We start from the raw sequence: 14341 nt of genomic DNA, 5'->3' as shown, positions 1-14341 counted from the left end.
CAGAGTGCAAAAAGCGAAAACGCTCGTGTGCTACGCGATGCAAGTGCACTTTAAAGTTCGCTCATCATCATCATCATCATCATCAGCCTGATTATACCCACTGCAGGGCAAAGGCCTCTCCCATATTTCTCCACTTAACCCGATTCTGTGCTAGCTGTATCCACTTGACCCCTGCGAACTTCTTAATCTCATCCGCCCACCTAACTTTCTGCCACCCCCTGCTACGCTTTCCTTCCCTTAGAATCCAGTTTGTTACCCTCAGCGACCATCGGTTATCCTCTCTTCGAACAACATGTCCTGCCCATGTCCATTTCTTCTTCTTAATTTCCACTAGAATGTCGGTAACTTGAGTTATTTCTCTGACCCACTCTGCACGCTTTCTATCTCTTAATGTTGCCACTACCATTTTTCGTTCCATAGCCCTCTGGGTTGTCCTCAACTTAAGTAGAACTCTCTTGGTTAGCCTCCACGTTTCAGCCCCATAGGTGAGTACAGGCAAGATGCAACTGTTGTATACTTTCCTCTTGAGCGATACCGGTAAGCTGCTAGTCATAATCTGCGAGTGCTTGCCAAATGCGCTCCATCCCAATCTTATTCTTCTTGTTATTTCCTTTTCATGGTCCGGATCTGCGGTTACTACCTGTCCTAAGTAGACATATTCGCTTACTACTTCCAGTGTTTCGCTACCTAATGTAAACTGCTGTTTCTTCCCGAGGCTGTTGAACATTACCTTAGTCTTCTGCATATTGATTTTCAAGCCTACCTTTCAACTTTTACTGTCTAGGTTATCAATCATTATTTGCAGTTCATCCCCCGAGTTGCTTAGCAAGGCAATGTCATCAGCAAATCGCAGATTACTGAGGTATTCTCCATCTACCCTTATACCTAACTGCTCCCATTCCAAGTCTCTGAATACTTCCTCTAAACAAGCTGTGAATAGCACTGGGGAGATTGTGTCTCCTTGCCTAACACCTTTGTTTATGGGAATTTTGTTACTTTCTTTATGCAGAACTATGGTTGCTGTGCAGCCACTATATATATCTTCCAGCACTTGCACGTACGGCTCGTCTACCCCCTGATTTCGCAATGCCTGCATCACCGCCGAGGTTTCAACTGAGTCAAATGCTTTTTCGTAATCAATGACTGCTATGTATAAGGGCTGGTTATATTCCGAGCATTTTTCTATCACCTGATTGATGGTATGGATATGATCGATAGTAGAGCACCGTTTCCGAAACCCTGCTTGATCCTTTATTGATTGCAGTCTAAGGTTGTCCTGATTCTATTAGCGATTACCTTAGTAAATACCTTATACGTAACAGACAGTAAGCTGATTGGTCTGTAATTTTTAAGGTCCTTAGAGTCCCCTTTCTTGTGAATAAGGATAATGTTTGCATTCTTCCATGGTTCCGGTACCGTCGATGACACCAGGCACTGCGTATACAGGGTGGCCAGTTTTTCTAGCACTATATCCCCCCCCCCCCCCCCCCGTCCTTCAGCAAATCTGTAGTTATCTGATCCTCTCCAGCTGATTTCCCCCTTTTCATAGTTTCTAGTGCTTTCTTGACCTCGTCCTTCGTCACTGGTGGAACGTCTGGCTGTTTTTCAATACCGCCAATCTCCTTACGGTCCTGACTACTTTGGCTACTGTAGAGATTTGTATAGAACTCCTCGGCTACTTTGACTATCTTGTCCATATTAGTGATGACGTTGCCCGCCTTGTCCCTTATCGCATACATCTGGTTTTTGCCTATGCCCAATTTCTTCTTTACCGCTTTAAGGCTTCCCCCGTTCTTTACAGCATGCTCAATTTTCTCCATGTTGTACTTTCTTATATCGGCCACCTTGCGCTTATTGATTAGCTGTGACATCTCGGCCAATTCGATCTGGTCTGTTGGATTGGAAGCTTTCATACTCTGGCGTTTCTTAATCAAATCTTTCGTCTCCTTAGACAGCTTACCGGTATCCTCTCTAACTATCCTACCGCCTACTTCTACCGCGCACTCAGTAATGATATCTCTGAAATTATTGTTCCTTGCCTCTAGGGTGATGTCGCCATCCTCAGTTAGAGCTGAATACCTATTCTGTAGCGAGATCCTGAACTCTTCTGCCCTCCCCCTCACCGCTAGTTCGTTGATGGGTTTCTTTCTTACTAATCTGTTGCGTTGCTTCTTCAGATTTAGGCTAATTCGGGACCTCACCATTCTGTGGTCACTGCATCGCACTTTCCCGATTACCTCTACATCCTGCACAATGGCGGGGGTTGAACACATTATGAAGTCGATTTCATTTTTAGTCTCTCCGTTAGGACTTTTCCATGTCCATTTCCGGTTCTTCCGTTTGCTGAAGAAGGTTTTCATGATTCGTAAGTTATTGCGCTCTGCAAACTCAACTAGTAACTCCCCCCTGCTATTCCTAGAACCAATGCCATAGTCACCTACTGCCTTGTCTCCTGCCTGTTTTCTCCCTACCTTGGCATTGTTCGCTAGGTAGCCGTAATTAATCCAAAATTTGCTACAACGACAGCCATCAAAGGCTATGCACAAGTAAGGGGCGCTAAGCGCCGCCAGGTTTTCGACGTATTTTTATAAACCGATGCATAGTGATTAAAGGTTAGGTTTTCATCATCCCCGCTAATCCCTAAATCAATGGTTCACAAAATTGTGTACCGCCGAAAAGCTCACGCGCGCTGTGACCTCTGTAAGGTCTTGTGGTTTATCACCACATCCGGTGTTTTCCACAGTTGTCAGTCTTCTGCTGACCCAGGCGCACACGATACACGTTTTCCGTGACTCTGAATCTGACCGTCAAATACAAGCATTCAAGATACAAAACGAAAAAAGAGCTTTAAAACCAGACGCTCAAGCATCGATATTTGTATGACGCTTACTTCGTTGCTGAGGTGGTGGTTTAACCTAATACGGCTTTTATTGTAGATATCCTTCGGGGCGGGCTCAACGCAAGGATTGGGTCTTGTGAACAGTAAGGGATCATTTCAATTTTCTTCGGCACTCTTTTCTTATTTTTTGTCATTGAAGGTGCGCCTGACTTTGGCGGGCAGTAGTGGATTCTTTTTGTCATGAAAAAATCAATAAATGACTTGGACAGTGCGGCATAAAACCATAATATTTTACAACACATACCCAAAAAAAATCAAAGAAGAGTTGAGAGGCAGCCTCAGATCGTTAGCCAACTTGTCGTTGAGTAGGCCCGTCTTCCTCTGGGACACGCAGGCCTGACAACATGAAACGTTTGCACAATCCATTCTTCTTAACTTTTGAAGGCATCTTCATTGACAACAATTACGCTCCGACGTCCCATGTTCACGCCGATTTCGAAAGCAAAAATTATTTTTTATGCAATATATATGCACACTGGTCATTGGTCATTTATCGTTCAGGGAGAATTCCAAACTAAGCTGTCGAATGACTACGTTTGTAGAAGAAAAGTTAATCGGTCGGACAGAATATCGTAAATTCAGAATTCACTGTAGTGAAAAATGTTGCTTCAATACTGAGCATCAGTACTGTCCATACCACTCTCTTCGAATCATAGCTCAAGACAAGGCGTAAGTTGACCTTAATCGCGAATTCCTTTCAAGATGTCGACTGCAAGAGCGCTGTGCGGGTCCTTCATGGCATCCGCAGTGCGACCAAGGTATTCTGTGTAGTAAAAAAGGCGTCCAGTCACGAACAAAAGTTTGCGGGATGCAGGTTTGCTAGAAAAAAAATTATTTCTGCGTGTTGGCATGGAAGCTGGCCTTTAAAATTTACTGAACCACGAAGCGACGCGTGTTCTCCCTTCGCAGAAAAAAAATAATTGAATTAAGTGACCTGTGAAACAACGCAGAAATTACATTTTTTTTTTCTTCGCGAATCTGTGGCTCACGAACTTTTTTTTTTTTTTGTGACTTAATGCAACTTGAGGGGCGCTTAGATTGGGCAGTCGCGCAATTTTCGATAGATCCCTCCCTGTAGGCATGCGAGAAGGTAGTCATTATTAGCTGAAGTTAGGTCTGCTCGGCTTTTCTGAAGGAATGCGGGCGTCATAAAATCAAAGAGCAACACAATTGTCCATGGTAAACGCATCACTTTGCTACCGACAGCACGCATGACACACCCGGTACACATGGCCTCACGCCATGCTGCACCATTAAACAGTCAAGCCGGCCCAGTTCAGAGAGAAATGAGTATTATTAAAGAAAGTTGATTAAGCCTTCGATGCATCCTACGTCTGGCTGAATAAGGCAAGCTAGTCTTCTAGCTGCGCCTATGACAACCAGGCATTCCAGGGGAGGGGTGAAGGGAAGGGTGGGGGCAAGACAACGACAAAACCGGAGAAGAGACAATTTGGTCCCAACGGATAAACAAAAACTACGCTTGGTGCCTCAATAATAATAATAATAATAATAATAATAATAATAATAATAATAATAATAATAATAATAATAATAATAATAATAATAATAATAATAATAATAATAATAATAATAATAATAATAATAATAATAACAATAATAATAATGATGATGATGATGATGATGATGATGATGATGATGATAATAATAATAATAATAATAATAATAATAATAATAATAATAATAATAATAATAATAATAATAATAATAATAATAATAATAATAATAATAATAATAATAATAATAATAATAATGTAAGAATGGGGGGTTTATTCAGCAGATCAACAGGACTTGATCAGCAGGACTGAGCAGATCAGCGGCGAACACAGCGGCAGCGAACACAGTCAGATCCAGCACGCGCAGCAATCACGATGCCACTGACTGGAATGTTCCTTGTGTACTTCTTCCTCTTCACAATAATAATAAATGTTTAATATGAAACTTCATTTCCTCAATTGTGTAATCGTTCGCGCTCTCCGCTATGGTGAAGCAGTGTCTCACGCATTCGCTGAACTTGTAACTTCGGAGTAAAATAAAGATCTCCGATAGTCATGGCACGCGTTCAGTTGTCACAAAAGAGGGAAAATAGGGAGTCAGTGTGACATTGAGGAGGATGGTGGTAAAATGAAAACAAAATTTAGTCATCGGCCTAAAATTGAAGGTCCTCAGTCCCACAAAGATCCGGGCCAAAAAGAACGTAAAGTTTCAACCAGTACCCTTAGCAGGGTAACTAAATGAAATAAAAAAAAAAAACAATTATTGTGGCCAGATGACTATGTCAGCGCTTTGTGTCCCTTTCGTCGTTGTGCAGTGGCTTGTGAATGTGAGTAATTGATGACGCAAAGCTGCCCGCGGCCCGCAAGCCACTGCAGTGTATCGATAATCGGATGTCGCAAAAGATTTCCTTGTTTTGAAATTGACTCATATATATCCGACAGCATCTGACCTCCTCGTGTGCTTATTACCTCTCGCAACTGCCATACCCGCGACACTGCACACTTTTCATAATCCCGTTTACCTTTCTTCGCACGCACACACACATTCAAGATTAGAATAAGTGTATGTTATATCGTTTGCCCTCATCTCGTTGTTGAAAGTCTAAAGTCAAAAGTCCAAGGCTTCCGAGTTTTTCAGCATCTTTATTTTATTAGAACCAATGTTTATTTAGGTGCCACATCGCTTCAGTTTTGCGTTTCATGGAGTCATTGTCGATGAACGTTGCCGATTTTCTTGCCTTGCCTTTCTGAGACTTTCTTGGAGGGAAGCGGTCCGCCGTGGTGCAAATCTTCATTGGGTGTACATTACTGGTCGGGCGTTCGGCGTCTACCCTGTGAAAATACACGCAGGAAAATAAAAAGAGGGGAACAGATTGCAGCGGTCATTAGTCGTCCTTGCGAGCAGACCTTCATGCAGACGGCTCCACAATGTAGATTCTTATGAGCCTATTACGAGAGAAATTGGTATTATTGCCTAAGCATGCAGCAGTATCAAAAAATCCAGCTCAAGCATCTTGTTACATGAGGGAACTGTAAACTGTTGAACTATGATATGCCTACGATCAAGGAAGGGAAGGAATATTTTAGGCAAAGATGTTATTGAGGCCATAAGTTCAGGCTACCTGGGCAGCTTAGCGCACTTTGAAACGAGGTTTGACGCGGCAATACTCGTTCCTGCTAGTTATTCGAGCACACATATGAGGCATATGAACCGCGCTTTACTCTAGTGCGTATAGTCACAGCTTAGGCTGCCAGCACTAGGAGCAGGAACTTTGCCCATTACGTCGCCCCCAGTGAGTGCAAATATTTCATGCATATGGAATATTCATGCATATATTACAGTAAAAGTAAGACGGAAGCCTTCGCTGCACTCACGTTCGAGCAAGAGATGAACGCACGTAGATCAGATGCCATAGGTGACGTGTGTAGGCCCAAGGCCCTAGTATGATTAGAACACGAGCAAGATGTTGCAGCAATCGGCCTGAATCAGGAAGCAGATGTCCGTGTCCATGACGTCGTGTAGAAAGTAGCGGTCGCTTGATGGCGCGTCAAATAGCGCTTGTCGCTTGCTGCCAGCGTCTGCAGTTCGAGCGCTTATTTGTAGCCGTTTTATATAGCAGCATATTCGCCAGTATATGTACCTTTGGAGAGATAGGAGAACTATAGATAGCAGATGCGCGAAACGCAACCACAGACAGGGTACGGCCTTATAGATACACGTGGCGTCCGCGTGACTCGCGTTCCTCTTCTGCAGGAGCGATGGCAAAGGTCGATTAAGTATTGCAAGCCACAAATGTCAAAAATGAGAGATGAACAGCTCTTCAGTAAGGACCTCAAATCCGCGTCGGCGCCAGACTGAAGCACTCCAAAGCACTCGTACCCCTTATCTGCAAGTCTTCGATGCAGTTCCCAGAAAAAAAAGAAAAAGAAAAGCTCGAAGTGTAGGCGGCATTCTTCGAAACTCGCGTCTTCTTCCCTATGCGGAGGAAACCGACTGACTGCAGGATTTTTTTTTTTTTTATTATTCGATTCCGCCTCAACGACCGCCTGCCCGCTGGTCAGTGATCGAGTATAATTTGTAGGTGTTGTTGACGGCTCTCTAAGAAATGCAAAGCGCATTTGTCAGAAAACCACACCACGTGCTTGCAGTATACTAACATCTGAGAACTTTTCAGCTAATTGATCACAAGGAAAGCTTCCTTGAAAATCGGCAAATGAAATTAATTTCTCTTACTTACTCGTTGTCGGCGTCGTCGGCATCGTCGGCATGGCGAGCGCAAAATCTCGGGCATGAATCTGACGTGTGGTGGTAGTAATAGGTGACATGGCCGCGTGCAGTCCCCGCCGTCCACCTAACCTGCAAAGCGTAACCTGCAGTTTAGGTGAACGGCGAGTTCGCTCCGTGTTGGCTCGCGTTTTCTCTGGGCTAGATGGCTCTGTAGAAAAGAGTACTCTTCACCTCCGCTCATTCGCACTGCTGCTACAAATATAAAATTCCACCAAGACTATCGTGTTGAAAAGCGCTTTGCTTATGATTGTACTTTATGCACATTAAAAAAATCACGTCCAAATATATAGTATCATTTAGTCTTGGGATAAACGAGAAGTGAAATAACATTATTTAAGAAAGGAAGTAAATGCCACTGCACATTGCAATAAGAAAAATATATACACGATAGAGAAAAGGTTCAGCCTTCACTTGCGATCTCCCATGAAATTGCAAGAAATAGCAAAGCTATCATCAACCCTACCAACAAGCAGAAAATGACTTATATTCATAGAGAAGGCTTTGGATATTTGATAAGATAAAATGTGACTAACTTCAGCAAATATTAAAAAGTTTTGACGCCCACTCCTCAAGTCAGGCATAGAATAAAAACAGGGGGGGGGGGGGGGGGGGGGGCACTTTTATGTTTACTTATATTTTCGGTATACATAACGCAATATCTTTTAGTGACTAATATTTACAAAGTACTTAGGATTGTTTCCAGAGTTCACAATAAAAAACGAAGTTGCATAATATTTGTTTTTAATTCGAATCAAAGTTGCCCATTTTTTGATAATATCGAATTTTGGCCGAATTTAATATAAAATGGAGAAAGAACAGACAGATATAGAGCTTCAAATATTTCGAGGAATAAAGAACAGGTCCTGAATAATAAGGAGAAAAAGTTCTAGTGGCAACACTTTACTGAGTCGTGCTAGATTATAGAGCTGTACATCGACAATTATCCGGACAAGAGCTCAGTTTTACAGCTATTTTTATTATTATAAACGACATAGTGCAGCACGTTTTTAGTGCCTGATATTTCTGAGATACTGGCGGTTCTTGAGATAGCTTTCATAAATATCGGAGGTGTTTTCTTTTTTTTTCGAATCAAAGTTGCTTTTGTTTTGCTGTTTACGAATTTCAGGCGATATTGAAGTGTTGTTGAAGAACACACCTAGCAGTCTAGACCTCCAAATGTTGCCTGAAGTTAAGGACATAACTTACGTTAGAAACAGAAAGAAAAGTAGGGCAAGCAACTTAACGCGTCATACCAGTATGTAAGATTGAAAATGGAGTTTTTTGAAGCGCGTTGCTCCTGAAGCAAACGTTTTAATAGCACTTATAAAAGTAACAGTTACGATTTAGTGAGTCAAAAATAATGGATCATAAAATTTTAGTGCGCGAGCAGCAGTTCTCCAAACCATAAACCATGAGTTTATTTGTGCAAACGAGGAACTGAACGCGTTTGAACCTGTGAGAGATATTTCGCAGAACTATTGATAGTCGAAATGTGTGCCAACGGGTCATGCTATAGGTGCCTATTGCATAATTGTCTATAGAAAGTGACTATGTCGTACTGTGGCCACGCGTAATCGGTAAGTGTCCACCACTGAAGTGCGTGGGGAAGAGGTGGTATTTTTATGATGAAATCCACTACGACACCTCTTTCTGTTTCCCTTCTTTCATTCCTTCCTTCGTCCCTTCCATGTATTGCGTGGTGCGGATGTACAGTGCACTTAGAAGTGAGGCATTTACAGTCCACTTTCCTTTCCTCGAAATCAAATGCCACGCTCTCAGTGACACACAGCTACCCCGCCTTCCTTTTGTTCGCAGGTGCTTCTCCCTTACAATGCACGTACCGCGAAGAAGATGGCGTGACAGAGGCATTATGACACGCGGCTCTTACCCCGACGACGCCGGATCAAATCTCAGCAGCGGTGGCGGCTTTTCCATAAAGGCGCTCGTGCGCGCGCGCGTGTGTGTGTGTGTGTGTGTGTGTGTGTGTGTGTGTGTGTGTGTGTGTGTGTGTGTGTGTGTGTGTGTGTGTGTGTGTGTGTGTGTGTGTGTGTGTGTGTGTGTGTGTGTGTGTGTGTGTGTGTGTGTGTGTGTGTGTGTGTGTGTGTGTGTGTGTGTGTGTGTGTGTGTGTGTGTGTGTGTGTGTGTGTGTGTGTGTGTGTGTGTGTGTGTGTGTGTGTGTGTGTGTGTGTGTGTGTGTGTGTGTGTGTGCGCGTGCGTGTGTGTGTGCGTGTGTGTGCGTGCGTGTTTGTGTGTGCGTGTGTGGCAAAAAATTAAGTACCTAGTCTATCACTAAAATAATAATCTATATGCGGTCGGAATTTCCGGTGTCCGCCAGTACAGCGTCCCTCATAGCCTGAGTCGCTTTGGGATGTTAAAAATCATGAAACGAAACCAAACCAGCATTTCGACCGCCTGGATGATCAGTGTGCGCTTGTACTCTAGGCTAATAAATAATAATAATAATTTTATTATTATTATTATTATTATTATTATTATTATTATTATTATTATTATTATTATTATTATTATTATTATTATTATTATTATTATTATTATTATTATTATTATTATTATTATTAGCCTAGAGTACAAGGGCACACTGATCATCCAGGCGGTCGAAATGCTGGTTTGGTTTCGTTTCATATTTTTAATATCCCAAAGCAACTCAGGCTATGAGGGACGCTGTAGTGGCGGACACCGGAAATTCCGACCGCATGTGGTGGAATGTGGGGCTTAACTCTATCGTATATGATATGGTATATATATATTTTAGCGTACTTACAAGACATACGGGCTAAGCGAAGTGCCATATATAGTATAGAGGTACGGGACGTGCACTGACGTCGCGCAGCGCACGAAAGTTTTCCATACGGGAATCTGGACAGGAATTCGATCTGGATAGCTCGCACTCTGCAACCCAGCGTTATAGCCACAAGCCATCGCAGTGATTTGAGGTTCGGTATATGACATGGCGCGTTTCGTCCCCATGCCGTGCAAATCATCGACCCACTTGCAAGTAGGAACGTCCAGTTAAGACTGAAATAATTACACTATGTTCATATAATGCTTAATATTGCAATGGCACACTGTTTCTATTTATGGCGCCGAAACCCTGCTCGTCCCCAAAGAAGTGGACCGCAGTTAGATCGTTTCGCTGAAACACGAATAAAAGACTGTTCACAAAGGCAAAATTAAAAGCGCTAAATGTCTGATTCCCCTAACTTCGAATCCTTTAAAGGATGATGTCGTTTCGCATTATAACGGGTGATCGCAGTATTCCAGCGCTCTGAGGACTGTTGGCAGTCGTATACAGCTGCTCGTTCTTTATTACCTATTTTACAGACTGGGGAATCGGACAGTGAAACCTGTGCTATTCCGAAGTAACTGCCACAAGCAGCATGCCCATCGAAGCCCGCAGGCAGCTGTCCACTAATCCAGTCCCTTTCGACCGCCTTTCTACCCTCTTCTTACCCTACTTTCTCATACACAATGTGTTTTCCTTGATTAATCCTCTTCTTACCCTACTTTCTCATACACAATGTGTTTTCCTTGATTAATCCCCCCCCCCCCCCCCCCCCTTTTGTAATGACCTGAAGGGCTCTTAGGGTATTCAAACAAATAGAATACCCTCACTCACCTTCAATCGCTAAAAGCGCCATACACCCCAAACGCAACCAACTCGCCCTCTAGAAGCGCAGTCCATCACCAGTGCTACTAACAGGCTGGCCCTCCAGAGGCTGGCACAACATTTGTAAGAGAGGACCCGTAGCGCGGGCCCCTCCCATAGGCCATGAGGGGGGCTCTGCCTCCAACCTACAATTTCTATGGCCAATGAAGTTTACACCACCACCACTTAGCCCATAAACGACCCACCTGCCTATAATCTACGAAAAGCATTCATTCTCTATAAGTGTCCTCAGCAGCGGGAAGAAAAAAAAAATGGACGACGAGGGAGCTCATAGCTGTGCCAGGTGACCCCCGAGCAACCGCAAGGATCCTTCAGCGCTATCGCTTCAGACTATAATATGAACTAGGTGTCCCCCATCTTTTGTTTACCTACGTCTTTGTAACGCGAAAAAAAATACACATGAAATGAAGAAAGGAAGATGCTGAAAAGATGGCCCACGGTACATCTGCTGATAAATTAAACTATCTGTATTCTGGACTACCCGTTTCAGTTTCATACCTTTATATTAAACAATGCAGGTGGGCATTGTTTATGTTCAACCTCGCTAAGAATCGTCCCCCATGTTGTTTAGAGAATCGTTATTGTTCGATTTACTTTGCCGACTGCCGTTTCCTGGCATTGTCCTCTATTGCTCTATTCCGAAAGCAACACGCATGGCTGATAAAGCTGGTCTGGCGTTAGTGTATGGTGTCACAAAGCAGGAAATCCTACTCTCAAGTTCAGAGCGAACATTACTCAACCGGGTAGCTCTGCTATAGAGGTGGCTTCATCAACGCGCATTTCACGCCGCTATTTACAGTTTTGCTGCTTGTCTGCGCTTGCGAAGTGTGGTCTACCACTGGCTTCGATGAACCAAATTTTGTTGCTTGGCTTATGCACGATTCGATTTCAAACCGAGTCCACGATATTTCAGCCAGTTTATCATGTAGCGTAGAAGTTACTGCAAATTATCTCCTAAATTTTCTTACAGGCCCCCATCGTGAGGAAAGAAAACCCTTTTGTTCCGTCCCATGGCACTGACGCTGCTGAGCAATCTGTGTATGGCTCAGCATGGCTCCTAGTTCTGAGAGCATGACAAAATTCGTGGCAAAGCTTGGTGCGCATCTAGGATTACAAATATATTTTTCGGACGTCGCCGTGTAAAAGCTGCTCTAATGGCTATGAACACTGAGTGCACACGCACGTGGGCAAAAAGCTGTTCAGAATTTTGCTATCATTCCCTATACTCCACTCTTACTAGGACATGGTCGGTCGCTGATGTACGAGCAACTAATCTATGGGCAACAATGTACTCTGTTATTTTCCTGATTAGATTTACTATATAGGTAAAGCCTGTGTATCTATTCCTGATAAGTGCGAAGGCCATAGTCCTGTGGCGTACTTGTTGCATCCGTCAGTGAGGCAAGAACGACTTCAATGCGAAGCTGCCAATCTCTATCTTCGCACTACTCAGTCGAGTATTGTGGCCAGGGCTTAAAGTCAGGGGGGTCTCGGAAGGTTGAGACCCTCAACCAATATTTAAAAGGTGTCCGAGAACCCCCTAGCTTGAAATTATACGGACTGTATGAATACAAAACAGGCAACCATTTTTTGTTCTTGTCAGTTGTGTAATCGGAAGATTTCCTCTGTATCGTTTCGACAGTTTCGCAGTGAGTATTAATAAGAACCGATAACATATTTTCGAAATCAAAAGATAGACAAAAATAATGATTTCTCCCCTTTGCATAAAACGACTTGCAAGACAGGCAACCCGCCGCTTTCTCTCTTTCTCTCTTTGTTTCCCTTTCCACCAGTGCTCGAATCACTACAGACCCCCCTCCGATGGAGACAGACTTTAAGCGCTGATTGTGGCTGGGTAGACCTTTGCATCCCGTCCGCACACTTTCTGTTAAGCTTTCATCTTTTTTTATCTTGCGAGATCAGGCCTAGAAGTGACAGTGCCTTCTATCGCTGCACTCGGACACATGCACTCGGCAGAAGGAGTTTTGCTAATGAAAGGCGCCGCTCCCGGATACTCCGGCTAACGTCTCTTGTTTGAGCAGGCTATCGAGACCGGCTGTGTAATATCTCACGTCACCCTATGGAGATTATCGCAACACAGGGACTGGATTGCCATACCCTGCGCTCTCCAACCCGGAGCGATAAAAATGAGAGCCTGTTTTGTGAGAGAGTGAGAAGGTTTCGCGGTGAACAAAGCTCGTTGATTTTTCTGTCGAAGTTGGTCGAAATTCAATCTAGCGCTATTTTTTGTTGCTTCCTGGCTTTGCTAGCAAACACATTACCGATGACAAAGTTACGCAAACGATAAGTCGTTCCGGAGTCTGTGTATATTATTTCTGTTGCTCGAAGCCTCGACAGCGTCAGACACGAAGGGGCTGATTTCGACAAAACCTTTACGTTCATACGATATCGTTATTCTGCGTTTAAATTTATTTTGTTTACCTTCTGCAAGATGATCTGTTTGTTTGTTTGTTTGTTTGTTTGTTTGTTTGTTTGTTTGTTTGCTTGTTTGTTTGTTTGTTTGTTTGTTTGTTTGTTTGTTTGTTTGTTTGTTTGTTTGTTTTTCTGAAGGCAGCATATGGCGCAAAAGCAGTTTTTAGGAATGATAACTTCATGCATGTGCGGGGGCTAATAAGTGGCATGCAAACCAAGTTAGTAACCTTACAATTTGCATTCTCTTTTCCGAACTCCGTTAGTTTGGAAACTCTACAGTCGCATTTGCATAGTGTCAAGATCTAAGACTACAACCTCCACTATTAGATGACAATCTGCAAAAAAATTCTGCCTCCGGAGATGACATTTGCAGTTGGTGCATGCAAGTCAGGGAAACTTCCAATCTTATTTATACCCATTACAAGTGGGTCCCTGTACACGGGGCTCCCGCCGGTATGCGAATTTTCAAGAGGTCAAAAACGGCCAAGGTACTTTCAACTTCCAAAACTACTCAAATGAGAGGCTATTGGAATATTGGTGGAAGACAGTCGAAGAAGAGTCTGAACGGGGGAGAATCAAATTAGCTCAGATTGTCTTAGCGCAGAATATGGAGCGAAGAAAATTAGTACTAACAGCCAGCAGGCGAACAACACCGACACAAATGACACGTTTCTAATTACCCTTGTTGTTGACAAAAGCTGGTGGGTTTTGCCGTTCAAATAATTTTTTTTTTCTCTCAGAAATAAGTTTTCTCCTTCAAGTTGCCAATAGAGAAGAGTTTCCAACCTCTAAATGCAGACAGTCACCTAGATATTTTAGCAGCTTCATAATAGGCACGTAGGACTGCCGACGACGTCCAATTCCTCTGACTCACTTCGGTTTTTTTCTCTTCCACTGTTATAATAGCACTCGTCTTCGGAATACCTGCCACGCTAGCAGGAGATGAAGCAAAAGCCAGGGGGCTAGGGAGCGCCGATGTCCAGGACGTCACAAAGGCCAGTCACATAGTATGATGTCGT

The 14341-nt window shown here is 43.3% G+C and overlaps 1 long non-coding RNA gene across 1 annotated transcript; it reads right to left on the bottom strand.

The window, feature by feature from the left end:
* Positions 1-5536: 5536 nt before the first annotated feature.
* Positions 5537-6734, bottom strand: LOC146198647 (uncharacterized). Its single transcript, XR_014704723.1, has 2 exons — positions 6289-6734; positions 5537-5745 (listed from the first exon to the last, which is right to left on the bottom strand). It is a non-coding gene; the product is annotated as an uncharacterized LOC146198647 (long non-coding RNA).
* Positions 6735-14341: the final 7607 nt, after the last annotated feature.

The sequence above is a fragment of the Amblyomma maculatum genome, chromosome 2, assembly GCF_055883805.1.
Source record: "Amblyomma maculatum isolate TAMU_Amacu chromosome 2, ASM5588380v1, whole genome shotgun sequence".
Lineage (NCBI taxonomy): Eukaryota > Metazoa > Arthropoda > Arachnida > Ixodida > Ixodidae > Amblyomma > Amblyomma maculatum.
This window is presented reverse-complemented; position numbering and strand designations above follow the sequence as displayed.